The sequence below is a fragment of the Ictidomys tridecemlineatus genome, chromosome 2 (assembly GCF_052094955.1).
Source record: "Ictidomys tridecemlineatus isolate mIctTri1 chromosome 2, mIctTri1.hap1, whole genome shotgun sequence".
Lineage (NCBI taxonomy): Eukaryota > Metazoa > Chordata > Mammalia > Rodentia > Sciuridae > Ictidomys > Ictidomys tridecemlineatus.
In genome coordinates, this window is record NC_135478.1 from 229,308,978 (window position 1) to 229,324,366 (window position 15,389).

The window sequence follows — 15,389 nt, forward strand, 5'->3', positions numbered from 1 at the left end:
GCGCGTGTGGTGTTGGGCCAGAAATGCACAACCTGGACCGTGTCACCAGGATCTCCCAGGCATGTTGAGGAACACTGCAAAATCACTGGCTAGTGCTCTTTGAAAGTGACAAGGTCACAGAAATAAAGAGAGAGGGAAGAACTGCTCCAGGTCCAAGGAGAATGGAAACATGACTGCTAAATGCAGCCTGTGACCTGGATCAGATCTTGGACCACAGAGAGCACAGCAGTGGAGGTCAGAAGGAGTTTTTCTCCAGACAGGAGTGTAGCATCGTCAAATCGCCTGATCTTGCTGATGGGACCAGGGCTGGGGAGATATTAATGTTTGGTCAATCTGGGCAAAGAATATATGCAAATCCTTTTGACTATTTTTCAGCTCTTTCATGAGTTCAAAATGATTTCAAGATATCAAGTTTATAACAATGAAAGAGTTGAATGTGCTGTTATATTTTGCTGGAGTAGGCACTTTTTAACTTTTCTTTAAGCTAGCGATTTTGATCAGTGCCTATGAGCACACTGTTGAGGTGGTCATAAGGTGTCTCCTCTTGGTGTGTTTCTTGAGCCTGAGCCACCTCTGTGCTACTGGAATGACCCTTACCTGGTCATTTCACAATAGCAAATAACAATAGAAAGTTTTTGTCCTCCGTGTTAGTCACCCTCTTGTCCCTATGACAAGTGCCTGAGAAAAACAAAGGAAGAAAGAAGCATTCTGCCTCCCAGTGGCAGAGCTTGATTCCATGGTAGACCAGCTCCGTTGCTCTGGGCGGAGGTGAAGGGTGTGGCACAGGAAAGCAGCTCAGCTCACTGCAGGTGGGAAGCAGGGAAAGCGGGGAGGCAGGGTCCAGGGGCAGATGTGGTTCCCACTCCTTCAACGAGGCCCCAGTTCTTCAGCTCCCAATAGCACCTTCAAACCATCACTCTCCTGACTGGTCAGAGAAAGTCCCCTTTCTCCAGCCCGCCTCTCAGCGCGGCTGCACTGGGACGAAGCCCTCTAACGCGAGCTCCAGGGGAAATTCCAGACCCAAAGCATCATAGATTTTAACCCAGAAACCATCAATCCAGGCCTTGTAATAATCACAGATCAAAAGTCCACCACCTTCTATTCTTTAAAAATGACCCGTGTTCTAGGCCTTCTCCATTCCCAAATACCTAGTCCTCCTGCTCAAAAGTGTCCAGTCCACAAGACAGTCTATTGTTCTCCCCTGCCCTGTGGGCTCAGTGCATGCCCATCTTAGAACCACGGTCCGTCACTGCGCTCATCCACGTGTCAAGGGATTCTGTGATTCCACCCACACTGGCTCCTGGCAGGCCGTGGGAGCAGGCGCCAGGAGGCAGTCCTGACCTCTCGGAGGCCGGTGGTCCAGAGGGCTCTCCTGGCCACTTTCAGTTCTGCTTACACTTTAGCACACACATTCCCAGCTCAATCCATGACCTCCTGATCAGAACCTCTGCTTTTGAGGCGGAAAAGTAGAATTTAATTAGCAACATGGACTCAAGAGCACCATGGTTGACAGCCACGTGGTCCCCTGTTGGTCATGACATAAACAACCAAGCAGACACACTCAGGAGGTGTAGGAATGAGAGGCACAGCGGAGGACACAATCTGAGCCACTGCATCCGGCCCCGGTGTGTTTGAAGCTTTTTACTCTCCTCATCCAGGGGACTGACAAAGGAAGGTGCTGGGGCTGCCTTCTAAGGAAGGGGCTGGGCCTCACAGGCCCCCACTGTATGAGGAATGCATACTTGGGGACACTCAAAATGTAGGACAGGCTGAATGATGCTCTTTCACAGCTCTACCCCGCAGGACTCCATTCCTCTGTTAAAGAAATCATTTTTGAGTATTAAAAAAATATATTGGGTCAAAGAGTGAGAGGTACCTTGTCCCTGGTGGCTCACCTGGTGGAGATACTGCTGCCTGTGCTCACCTAGTGTACTAAACTCTCCCAGGACCCGCGGTCTTCGGGGCAGCTCCGGCGGCCGTCGCCTCAGCCCTGCTTTGTGCACAGCCGTGCCTTGCTCTCCCCTCACACCCTGCCCCGCTCTGCCTTCTATTTGTCTGTCTGCATGGGAATCCCGAGTTGCTGGATGGCAGAGAAAAGCACTCTTCTGACTCTGTTTTATACCTGGCCAGGTGCTTGGCATCTAGGTAAGGACATGCAGGTACACTGGCTTTGTGTTTTTGATGGGCAAAATTTTGACCTCAATTTATTTTTATCAATTTTCCCCAGAGAAAAATCTTAATGTCCTATTTTGACTTTGATTCAGAGGAATATTTCATAGGCCTTAAGTTTAGAAAATAAAGTCAACTCAGTCCAAACACTTCTTAGGGACTGACTGAGGGTGTAGCTCATTGGTGGAGTGGTTCCCTAGCATGCACAGCCCTAGGTTCAATTTCCAGTCACACACACACACACACACACACACACACACACACATACACATTCTTAGGCAGTTCTAACTCAACAAAGCATCTCAAATTACCTCTAAGAAACCAGTGTACAGCTGATTTTAAATCAATAGCATGATCACTTGTCTCCATCCTATTTGTTCAAATAAAAAAATTGAATAGAGTGATTTCAGACTAATAAAGCTGTATTAATATTTGTATTAATATTTGTATTAATAAACGTTTACAACTAAAACTGCACAGTGGAAGATAAGATGTTATGACAGGAAGGAATTCGCAGAATCGGGAGGGTTCTGCTTCTACGTGGATATAGAACAGAAGTCTGACTCCTCATGACGTGCAGTAAGTTTTAGAGATGACTATAACGCACGGAGTGGAAAGCACACTGAATCCCTGTGAGTCACAGGTAGCCTTCCTGACGTGCCCTCCGAGGCCTATCTGCCCTGGGTGCCTGCTCTATGCTCTGGCCTCTTGTGAAGTCCCTCACGTGGACACACATTCACTCCTTTTGGAGTCGTTGTTCAGCTCTCTGCTCTCCGGCGATCCCCTTCAGCGTGCAGGGCTCCAGTTCACTACCGTCACCTTGTGAGCTATTATAACTGCTCTCCTCCTTTTCTTCTTCTTTTTCTGCCTGGCAGCTAGACATGGTTTACTTCATGCTTTTATTTGCTTTGGGCTTTGGTTTGTTTTTCTCCTATTAATAACACTGCAAGATCATTCTGGCTCGCATCTCCCTGTCGGGCTGGTGGCTGGCAGTGAAGTGGCTGTGTAAGCCTGCTGCTGGGCTAGTTCATTCAACTTGCCAAGTTACTCTTCAAAGCTTGCTCTAAGGTACACTTCTGTTGCTGAGGACAGACGAAGCTGGATACATGAGGAATTTTCAGGAAGCAGGTTTATTTAAGCTGAGGTGGTCCAGAGGGGCTCTTGCCTAAAAATCTCTGGGTGCGAGGTCTGGAGGAAAGCAGAATAGTATCATTTGCACAGCAATAAGCTTGACGCAGACCTAGGTTTTACAAGAAAGAGAAAGTTACAAATCACATAAAGCTCTGTGCAGAACTCCTGTGAAACCTTGTTGACACTCTTTGTAAAATCTTGCTGACAAGAAGCTTAATTATGGTGGGAGGGGTCACCAAAGAAGCTTAATTGTGGTCAGGTTCTTTTTTGCAGCCACTTCACATCCTCGCCAGCATTTAGTATCTCCCAACTCTTAGATTCTTACCAATTTGACAGATGAGAAATGCTATTGTTTAATTTGCATACATCTTACACAGAGTGAGGTTTAGTAGCTTTTGCCACTGTCATTAGCCACTTGAGGTCCCTCGCCTGTAGTCTGGGGTTCATTACCTTGGCCCACCTATTTCATGGGTAAGAGATGTGCACGTGCACTGGATACTAAGCCTTTATTAGTGGTATGTGCTGCAACTATCTTTTCCTGGTTTGTGGCTTATCTCTTCATATTTTAAATGATGTCTTTAAACACAGAACAGTTTCCAATTTTAATGAGATAAAACTTATCAGTCTCTGCCTTTGTGCTGTTATTTTATATCCCGTTTTATAAAAAAATTCTTCCTCATCCACTGAATTGTTAAGATTCTCCTTCTCCATACTCTTCTCCCCTTTATCCTCTTCCTCCTCCTTCATGTTATGGTATTGGAGATTGAATCCAGGGACCATCTACCACTGAGCCACACCCCAGCCCTTTTTGTTTTCTTTTGAGACAGGGTCTCATTAAGCTGCCTCAGCCTCCTGATTAGCTGGGATTACAGTAGTGTTTCACTGTGCACGGAGACACAATTCTACTTATTAGGCAAATGTTTATCAAAACTTTAGCATTTTTTCCTTCTCAGTTCCAAAGTATGTCAATGAGAGGTTTATTAGTGGCTTTAACAGTTTTTAATTTTGGTGATCTCAGCAAGCGTCATGGTAATTGTCTAAATATTACCACTGACTCTTCTCAGCAGGAAATCATTTTCAGGTGTGGTTTTAGTTCAAAGAAGATAGAGTTGTTCCCTGCTTACTCTAGATTTTGCTTTCTGAGGGTTCAGTAAACCATGGTCGACCTCCAAATGACTGATTTATTAATTTTTTTTGGAGTGCAGGGAATTAAACCCAGAGTCTGCTGGGCAAGCACTCTGCCATTGAGCTACAGCCCCAGCCCCAGCCCCATTGTCTGAAGATATTAAATGTAAAAATCCCAGAAGTAAACAACTCATGTTTTAAATTGCATACCATTCTGAGCAGTGTGATGAAATCTCTTGGGTTGTGAGTCATTTCTGCCCAACATATCCTACCCCTTTATCACTCAGTAGCCCTCTGACTTATCAGATTCACTGCCTCAGCATTGCAGAACCTGTTTTAAGTACTCCTTACTTTACTTAATAACAGCCCCACAGGGCAAATGCAATAAAGTATACTGTTATCAATAGTAATTGTTGTTAATCTTTGTGCCTAATTTATAAATTTAACTTCATCATAGGCATGTACATATAGAAAAACCCCGTATATACAAGGATTTGGTATTATCCACATTTTCAGGCATCCACTGGGGGTCTTGGATGAGGGTTATTACTCCATCCAATATGATGATCCAATTTGATCATTTAAAAAAAAAAAAAAAAAGATGAGCTGGGCATGGTTGTGCATGCATGTAATCCCAGTGGCTCAGGAGGCTGAGGCAGGGGATTGCAAGTTCAAGGCCAGCCTCAGCAATTTGGTGAGACCCTGTCTCAAAAATAAAAAGGGATGGGGACTTGGCTCAGTGGTTAAGTGTCTCTGGGTTCAATCCTTGGTACCATAAATAAATAAATAAATAAATGGAATAAAAAGAGATGACAGCAGATCCTTTAACTGCCTAGTCACAGAGTTCACGACTGAGAACCCCGAAGTTAAACTCTCTGGAGCCACTTCTGCGTTACCCTGACATCCTTCTCCTCCTGCTGTGCCACTGCTGGCTGCCTCCCCTCTAAGGCCTGTTGAATGCTGCTACTGGCATAGGCAGCTTATGCTGCTCTTGCCACGTCCAGCACTTTGTGGAATGCCTTACAAATGGCGGGGAGCCAGGGAACCCCAACAGCTGGCAAATGCCTTTTTGGACAAGTGTGCTCCTGCTTCCTTCAGTTGACAGGTATTTGTCTGCTGCTCAGAAACCCGCAATCCACCTTGTTTTCATTTCCTGCTGGTGAGAGTTGTACACTATATTAACCTTCCCATCCTCTGAGCAGGTCCTCTGGGAAGGGCGTGGGCATGGCCAGTGGCACTTTTGGTAATTTTCTCCCAGCCTCAAGGTCTGTGAGGATGCACCCCAGCTGAGGTGCACAGTGTGTCTGAGGGCTCTCACTGGGGTTAAGGGTCACCCGCTGCAGCCAGGTCCTGAAGAGCTGCCGGTGGGGAGGTGGAGGTGCTGATAAGATTCCTGAATCTTATCACCAGGTGCTTGGCTGCCTGAATCATGACCATTTTTCAACTGTTCTTGAGGCTGGGGATGCAGCACACCAGCAGTTCCTGCTGGCCATAGATTGGGATATGGAGTGGCAGAAAGTACAAGTCCCCCATACAAAGGGTACTTTTCCTTCTCCAGACGGACAAAGTGATGAGTGTCTACCACATAGGATGCTAGTCCTGGCTCAGATCCTTCTAGGTTGTATGGCCTTGGCCAAGTCCTTGATGCTCAGAGACCGAGTTCCTTACACTCTGCAAGGTGTCTTCTAATTCTAAATTTTATTATTCCAGAAGGAATGGGACAAAGGGTTCCTCCCTTTCTTAAAACATTTTCCATGTCATCTCACACCAATCAGAATGGCAGCTATCAATAATACAAACAATAATAAATGCTGGATAAGATGTGGAGAAAAAGGAACACTTATACATTTTTGGTGGGACTATAAATCAGTACAACCACTATGGTAATTAGTATGGAGAGTCCTCAAAACTCTAAGCCTAGAAGCACTCTATGTCCTGGATATACCATTCCTCAGGGTTTACCCTGGAGAAATAAAGTCACCTTACTACATCAATACCTGCCTATCCATGTTTATTACAGCACAATTCATGGTAGTCAAACTATAACCAGACTGCTAGGTGTCCATCAGCAGACGGATGGATGGATAAAGAAAATATGGTATATACATGATGGTTTTATTCAGCTATAAAGAAAAATGAGATTATGTGATTTTTCAGGAAAATGGAAGGAACTAAAGACCTTTATGTTAAGTCAAAAGTCAGAAAGTCAAGGGTCATTTAGTTTCTCTCGTATGTAGAAACTAGAGAGGAGAAAAAGAAAAAGGTGAGAGGTAAATCTCAGGAAAATCAAAGGAGATCAGTAAAGGAAAGGGATGAAAGGGTGGGAAGTGGGGAGGGAGGAAGTGCTGGGAGTGATATTGACCAAACTATATTGTCATACTGTATGCGTGTACAAATATATAACAACAATCCCATCAATATGTGCAGCTATAATGCACCAGTAAACGTGTGTGTGTGTGTGTGTGTGTGTTGGGGGGACCTTTGCCTGAAGTTTTGGAAGCTGCACAAGTGTGGGTGGTCCTGTCTGCATAGCTGAGATGTCCCTATGTACCTTGGGAAACCCTGCCCTCTCTCCTGCATACGTAAGGGAGGGAATGAAGTTCTAGACTTATGAATCGACTGCTGTGAGGTCACTGCACCATAAAAATCACTCAAGAAACATGCAGAGCTGTCATGGAGACATGAGTTTCATGAGATTTGTATTTAGCCAAAATGATTAATTACAGTTTCATTTTTTTCTTGCAGTAATCAACGATGAGATTTCTTGATCCAACCCACAGTCAACATCTGAGGAATTAAAATTATGGTTATTAGCAGTGCCAGCTTTTGAACGTGGCACACTCATTTATTGACTCTGGAATGTTTGACTCCTTTCAGTAAGAACTGTTCTAGTAACTTGATCTTGCAGATTTACCAAGGATCCTGCTACTCTGCTGTCAGCCACACAGAGCAGTTGGCTGGTGCTGGGTTGAGACTCCCTGTGGGGAGGAACAGCATCCCATTCATTTTTGTGTTTCTGCTGCTCAGCCCCAGGCCTGGCACGACTTAGCCCCAGAATGAGAACCAAGGCAGGGAGGGCACACAAGCCAATCCTGTGAGCTGGCACATGGGAGACCAAGTGCTCGAACAAGAATCAGATCACACGAAGAATTCAGACTCAGAGAAGTGAAACCATGCTGGCAAGAAGTGAGGGGAACCTGAACACTCTTTGGAAGTAAATATGTGACCTGGACAAACAGCCAAGGCCTGGTTCAGTTTGGGAAGTTATTTAGCATTGCCACACTCAGAACAATGTTCAACCTGCCTTTATGCCATTCCCAGTTTTACAGGTAATTTCACACAGAGTCCCTGGCTCTCCACAATGTGGGAGGGGAAGCTGCAGTGGGCACCTGGGCCAGTCCTTGTCCTCACGTCCTCCGGGTGGCCATCTCCGCCCCTACTTTCCTTTGGTACGCAGCAGGGGCTGGGGGGATCAGCCAGCACTATCGCGATGCCCGTGAGTACTGTCTCTTATCAACGCTCTACACAGGCACCATCAGAAGCAGATCTTACAGAACACCACCAGCAGTGCCTCGCCCCGGGTTGTCCCGGGCATGGTCCCCCTGGCTTCATCCCCACATTTGAACTTCATCTCCTGTCACAGGGTGGGGGCTCTTTGGTGAGCAGCACTGATGGTGTGCTAGAAATGAGAACCAAAATTGCTGTTTCTCTGTAATCAACTGATGAGCTTTTGTCTTATGGAATTGAAGTTCCAGTGAACAATGAAACTCAAGACCTTGGATTTGCATAATACTGCAGTTGGTTAAATTCAGCAGATGCTTCAGGAGTGTGTCTGACATCTCTGTGTGGACTATTTAAAAAATCTTAAAATACTTAAAATTTATTGAAGGCTAAAATAAATGTGTATATACAATGAAATGCTCTAGCCTAACTGTAGGACACAGTGAGCTTCACGTGTGCCTTTACTGCTGTACCAGGACAGCGTCGCCCTATTCCTTTCAGTGAGCCTGCCTCATCCACCCAGGCAGCCAGCAGTCTGACTTCTGACGCTAGAGAGTAACGTGACCTTTTCAGAATGACACATAAACAGACTTATGCTTCATGGACCCTTTTGTTCGGCTGCTTTTGGTCTCAGCCCAAAATTTATCTGTGTTCTGTTTACCAGTAGTTGATTCTTCTGAATTATTCGTGATATTCCACTGTGCAAATATATTACAGTTTGCTTATTCATATATTATTGACTTTAGCCTGTTGTACTTTCAGGACACCATGAGTGAAGATGTAAACATCTTTTGTGTTTATATGTTTTCATTTCTCTTGGAAAAATTTATCGAAGCGGAATTGCTGAGTTACATGATAAGCATATTTTTACTTGACAAAAATGCCAAAGTTTTCCATAGAGGCTATATTATTTTAAATTCCCACCAACCCAATGCATGAATTACAGTTGCTCCACATGCTCATTAAGTCTGTAGACATGTTAGAATCTAAATTTGACTTTAATTTGCATTATCACAATCATTAATAATGTTTTTTCATGTGCTTATTGGCTGCAGAAATATTCTTTGTACCCAAGAGCCTGAGCTTGGCCCCAAAGCAGCATTGTCTCCTTGGCTGTGGGGACTGCTCCCTGCCCCATACTCCTTTCCTGCCAAAGAGAACCTAGGAGTCCTATGGTCCTCTTGTGATATGGAAAGCAATGTGACAGCTAAAGTTTATCCATTGAGCCACATGAAATTGTCAATAAATGGCTATTCCCCTTTTTTAAAGTATTTGACTTAAGAAAATCGCAGTTTCATGTGGTTCACCCAACACTTTTTTTTTTGCCACTTTTTTTGGAAAATTTTATTAGAGATTTTATTAGAAAATTTTATTAGACCCTGTCTCTAAATAAAATACAAAATAAAAAGTAACTGCCCCCAGATCAGAGGATGAACCACTACTGCGAGAGAACTCCGCCACTTTGCCATGTTTGCTGTCAATCACCATGATATTTGGCAAATGTATAAGAAAGCCGAGGCGTCCTTCTGGACAGTGGAGGAGGTGGATCTTTCCAAGGACAGTCAGCACCGGCAGGCCCTGAAGCCTGAGGAATGATATTTTATATCACATGTTCTAGCTTTCTTTGAAGCACGTGATGGCATAGCAAGTGAAAATCTGGTGCAGCGATTTAGCCAAGAGGTTCAAATTATAGAAGCCGGCTGTTTCTGTGGCTTCCAAGTTGCTATGGAAAACATACATTCTGAAATATATGGTCTCCTTATTGACATTTACATTAAAAATTCCTAAGACAGGGAATTTCTCTCCAGTGCCATTGAAATGATGCCTTGGGTGAAGAAGAAAGCAGACTGTGCCTTGTGTTGGACTGGGGACAAAGAAGCTACCTACAGAAAACGTGTTGTAGTCTTGGCCACTACGGGAGAAATCTTCTTTTCTGGCTCATTTGCATCAATATTTTGGCTCATAAGAACTGATGCCTGGCCTCACATTTTCCAATGAACTTATCAGCAGAGACGAGGGTTTACACTCTGAATTTGCTGCCCGATGTCCGAATACCTGCTACACACACCATCAGAGCAGAGAGTAAAATAAATAATCGTCAATGCTGTCAGGATGGAACAGGAGCTCCTCACTGAGGCCTTGCCCATGAAGCTCATTGGGATGAACTGTACTTGGATGAAGCAGTTCATTGAATTCGTGGCAGACAGGCTCATGCTAGAGTTGGACTTTAAGAAGGTTTTCAGAGTGGAAAATCCATTTGTCTTTATGGGGAATGGTTCATCAGAAGGGAAGACTAATTTCTTTGATAGTAGGCGAGTATCAGAGGATGGGAGTGATGTAGAATACACAGAGAATTCCTTTACCTTGGGTGCTGATTCTAAATGAATAGATGTGCTCTTATTTGGCTGATTTTGATTTTCTCCCTTCTCATTCCCTACCCCCAAAATCCACTAAAATGAAACCAACCAGCTACACATTGTGCATAGCATTCATTAATGACATCCAGTGGCTCCAGAGGCTGAGGCAAGAGGATGGAGAGTTCAAAGCCAGCTTCAGCAATGGCAAGGTGCTAAGCAACTCAGTAAGACCCTCTCTCTAAATAAAATACAAAATAGGGCTGGGGATGTGGCTCAGTGCCTCTGAGTTCAGTCCTTAGTACCAACAACAAAACAACCCCCAACCCTTCAGAAAAACAAAAAAGAACTGTGTAGCTACCTCAGAATCAATCCTATTTATTAATAATGCTAGTGGTGTTATCTAGAAAGAAAAGACATTTGAAACAGGCTCCTTGGATTCTTACAGAGGATCTTGTCCGTGTTGCTCTTGCAAGCAGGCTGCTCCACTTCACCATACCACTAACAATGGCAGTCCTGGCTTCAAAGTGAGGGGACCCTCAAGCAAGCCTGACCAGCAGGATTAAACATCAGGTACAGTCATCAGGCAGCTGAAAGACAGCAGTCTCACTGCTACAATGCAGGCTTTACTTAACTAGCTTGTAGATAAAACTAGCACTTTACACACAAATGAACAGTGTACTGTCAAGGTAAAAGCCTGATACGTTTGGTTTCTACACCAAATACAAAGTGTTGTATTTACCACTAATGGGGGCCAATTCAAAATTCACTAAACAATTAAACTTGTGTTGGCTAAGTATGTAATTTAAAAATTTTGTATTCTTTAATGAATTGAAATATTCTTTAATCGATTTTAAGTCAGTCCTGTGCATACATAGATGGTAGTCTGCTGGTGCCAGTAGAAGACAATTTGTGTGTTTGATTCTGAAACCCCAGGTAGGGTGTCATGGCATCTCATGTTCAGCTGAGGTATAGTGTTTTTCAAGGCAAGGAGCTTCTAACTTAAGTCCTGGGGAATCGAGGTCTGATTTGGGTAACTGCCAGTGACCCAGTGGCATGTGAGGAGCAGTATCATTGTTTCTCAAATTGTACTTTGCTCAATTTCTAGTTGGTATGAAAAGACTTAAAAGGTCTTTGTAGGTGGTATTTAAGATAGCATTATGACTTTTCAGGTCATCCTTAGACAAAGTGACCTGCCTCAGCTCTCCTGTTAATAGTGGTGACACCAGAACTGAAATTGGCTCTCTTAGAAGTTGTGCTTACTCTAACTTTGTAAGTAGATACTGTTTTAAGTAGGTATCAAATTTATAAGTCTCTTAAGTTAGAAATTTTTTTTACTCTGTCCATTTAGGTTTTACTTTTTTGTATTTTGGGGAAAAAATCATACAGTTTTATCTTGAAGTTAATAATTGTAAGACACTTATTCTAACATTTCTCTAAATATGTGTATCACCTGGTGAATTCCTTAACCTGTAGAAAACTAGTGCTGGTATGATCTATTAATATGTGTTCTATTCAAATGTTAATTTCAGGTAGGGGTGGAAACTAATAGCTAACATAGCCAGTTTAGATCCATCCGACTTTGGGAAGATGTTACACAGAAGACGGAGCATGACTTGTCTTGATCTTTGGCCCTGTTTGTTAATTGAGTGGCTTGTATGTTGGCTGTTTGACCATTCATTAGTTTCCTTCCTTCATAATCATCTTTTTCTCAGTGCCTATAATATGGGACTCTTGTATCTTTTAACTTATTGTTGCCTAAAATTAATAAATTCAGGTTATATGGTCATTAAAAAAAGAAGTATTCTTTGAAAGGTGCTGTTCAAATCTTTTGCCCATTTAGAAAGTAGGGTTGTTGTGTTCTTACAATTTAGCTTCATCTCTTCTTGTGACTTACATTCTGGTCAGAATGCTCTGCATGCAAGTCTTTGGACTGATGTCCTCTCCTCTCCTTGATTTACTTTCTCTTTTTTTTTCCTACTGGTGACTTTCTCAGAGCAGTTTTTAATTTTTAGAAAGCCTAACTTTTCAATTTTTCTTTTTTTGAGGGGACTGGGAATTGAATTCAGGGGCACTCAACCACTGAGCCACATTTCCAGCTCTTTTTAATAATTTATTTACAGACAAAGTTTCTAAGCTTAGTGCATCACCATTGCTGAGTTGGCTTTGAACTCAAATCCTCTTGCATCAGCCTCCAGAGATGCTGGGAGTATAGGTGTGTGCCACTGTGCTGGCCTCAATTTTTCTTTTGTACTTTATTTTCTATTCCATTAAAGAAACCTTTGCCAACCCAACTGTTTTTTTTTTAATTCTATAGCATTAGTCTTTATGTGTAGATGAATAATGTGATTAGTTGATTCTTGTGCATGGGTGTGGCAAAGACTGAGGTTCACTTTTATATATGGATGTATGGTTGCTCCAGATCCTTTAGAGATCAGGCTTCCCCTCTCCACTGAGTTACATTTATGTCCTTGAGAATGACACGTATGTGTCCGTCTACTCCTGAAACCTGCCCTTTTCAGCATTAATTTAAATGTTTGCTTGTCTCTACCACAATGTCTTTACTGACATAACAGTCCCCCAATGTTGATTTGAAAATTTGTTTGGTTATTATAGGTCTTTCTTTGCTTTTCTACAGGGTTCAGAATCTGCGTGTTAATTTCTCTAGAAAAGTTTACAAAGTTTAGACTGCATTGTTCATTGGTTGACTGGTAGTTAACTGCAGGAAGTTGGCACCTGAACCCCACTCAGCTTTGTATCAAAAGACTTGGACCAGCTAGGCGCGGTGGCACAAGCCTGTAATACCAGTGACTTGGGAGGCTGAGATAGGAGGATCAAGAGTTCAAAGCCAGCCTTGTGATGGCAAGGAGCTTAGCAACTCAGTGAGACCCTATCTCTAAATAAAATACAAAATAGGGCTGGGGTTGTGGCTCAGTGGTTGAGTGCCCCTGGGTTCAATCCCTAGTACCAAAAAAAGACTTGAACCATCTTTCCATCTCTTTTGGCCAGTCAGTAATATAGTTTTTTTTAAGAATTTTTACAGGCTCTTATACAGTTATATATAACATCAGGATACATTTTGACACAATTATAAAAGCACGGAATATAATTTGCTCTCAGTCCCTAGTACTTCCCTTTCTCTCCCCTTTTCCCTCTTGTTCCATTCCCTCTACTCTGCTAATCTATTTACTTTTAGTTTTTTTAAAGTTTTTTTTTTTTAAAGATGGACACAATATCTTTATTTTGTTTATTTTTATATGGTGCTAAGGATCGAACCCAGTGCCTCCCACATACAAGACAAGCGCTCTACGACTGAGCCATACCCCAGCGCAGGTTTTTCTTTTTAAGTCAGTGTCTTGTGGTTGCACATGACAGCGAGATTCACTGTGGTATGTCCAGATATGGGAAGAGGAAAGCAGGTCAGACTCATTCTACTCCTCTTCCTGGTCCTCATGGTGACTTTCTTTACCCATCCATTCTTTTCCCTTTTTCTAGTCCACTCTTTATTCAAATTTGATGGAATAAAACCCCCTCTAGAATGGAGCCCCCTTTTCTGGTTCTTTTGCCCTGCCTTATTTTGGACTAGCTCCACATATCAGAGAAAAATTCAACCTTTGGCTTTCGGAGTCTGGCTTATTCACTATCACTGAATGATAGTGTCCAGTGTCATCCATGTATCAGCAAACGCCATGATCCATTCTTCTTCATGGCTTTAAGGGAGTAAGGTTTTTCTCATTCGTTTTGTTCTGAGGTATGTGTAAGTCACATTTCCTGTACCTGCTCATTACTGAAGGGCATCCAGGCGGTTCCATTGTAAAAGGTTCCATTTATAAATCTTGCACGTATTGTATCATGTTTGTCTTTAACTATTTTGTTTTTAGATGCTATTCTGCATTACATTTGCAAATGCCTTTTCCAGGCTCCCTGAGAGTTTTCTGTGAAGGTGCACAATCATGCCATATGTGAATACAAACCACTTTACTTCTTCCTTCCGAACCTTTATGTCTTTGTTTCTTCTTCCTGCCTTATGCAGCATGGAAGAGAAGTGGCGATATCCCTACCTCGTTTCCATTTTTAGGTGGACAGAGTCTGTTTCCCATGAAGCATGATATTTACTATTGGTTTTAAATGTTAAGGAAGGTTCCCCCCGCATTTCTGGCTTTATTTATTTTTTTTAAAAAATCATGAATGTTGATGGTTTTTTAAAAATGATTTTTAAAATGTATTTATTTTGCATTACAATTCTTAATACACCATTGTACAATAATTTATCATATCTCTGATTATATATAAGGTATGTTGACACCAAATTCACATCTTCATACATGTATTTTGTATAATGATGAGGGTCTCCTTTCATCATCCATGCTATTCCCCTTCTCCCTCCCTTTCCTCCTACCCCTATTCCCTATCTAGAGGTAATCTTCCTCCCTTGCTCTCCCTCCCTACCCCATTTTGAGTCACCCCCTTATATAAGAGAAAACATTTGGCATTTGTTTTTGGGGATTAGCTAACTTCACTTAGGATAATCTGCTCTAATGCCATCCATTTCCCTGCAAATGCCATGATCTTATTATTTTTTATTGCTGAGTAATATTCCATTGTGTATAAATGCCACATTTTTTTTCCATTCATCTACGTAAGGGCATCTAGATTGGCTCCACAGTTTAGCTATTGTGAATTGTGCTGTATAAATATTGATGTGGCTATGTCCCTGTAGTATGCTGTTTTTAGGTCCTTTGGGTATAGTCCAGGAAGAGGAATAGCTGGGTCAAATGGTGGTTCCATTCCCAGTTTTCCAAGGAATCTCCAAACTGCTTTCCAAATTGGCTGCACCAGTTTGCAGTCCCACCAACAGTGTATGAGTGTGCCTTTTCCCCTGCATCCTTGCCAGCACTTGTTGTTTGTCTTCATCATGGCTGCCACTCTTACTGGAGTGAGACGGTATCTTACAGAAGTTTTAATTTGCTTTTCTCTGATTGCTAGAGATGATGAGCATTTTTTCGTATATTTGTTGATTGATTGTAAATCCTCTTCTGAGAAGTGTCTGTTCAGGTCCTTGGCCCATTTACTGATTGGATTTTTTTTTTGGTGATGAATGTTAAGTTT

The 15,389-nt window shown here is 42.6% G+C and overlaps 1 pseudogene; it reads left to right on the forward strand.

Annotated features, from left to right (window-relative positions):
* The first annotated feature begins 7,915 nt into the window (after positions 1-7,915).
* On the forward strand, positions 7,916-10,311 carry LOC101977743 (ribonucleoside-diphosphate reductase subunit M2 pseudogene; annotated as a pseudogene).
* Positions 10,312-15,389: the final 5,078 nt, after the last annotated feature.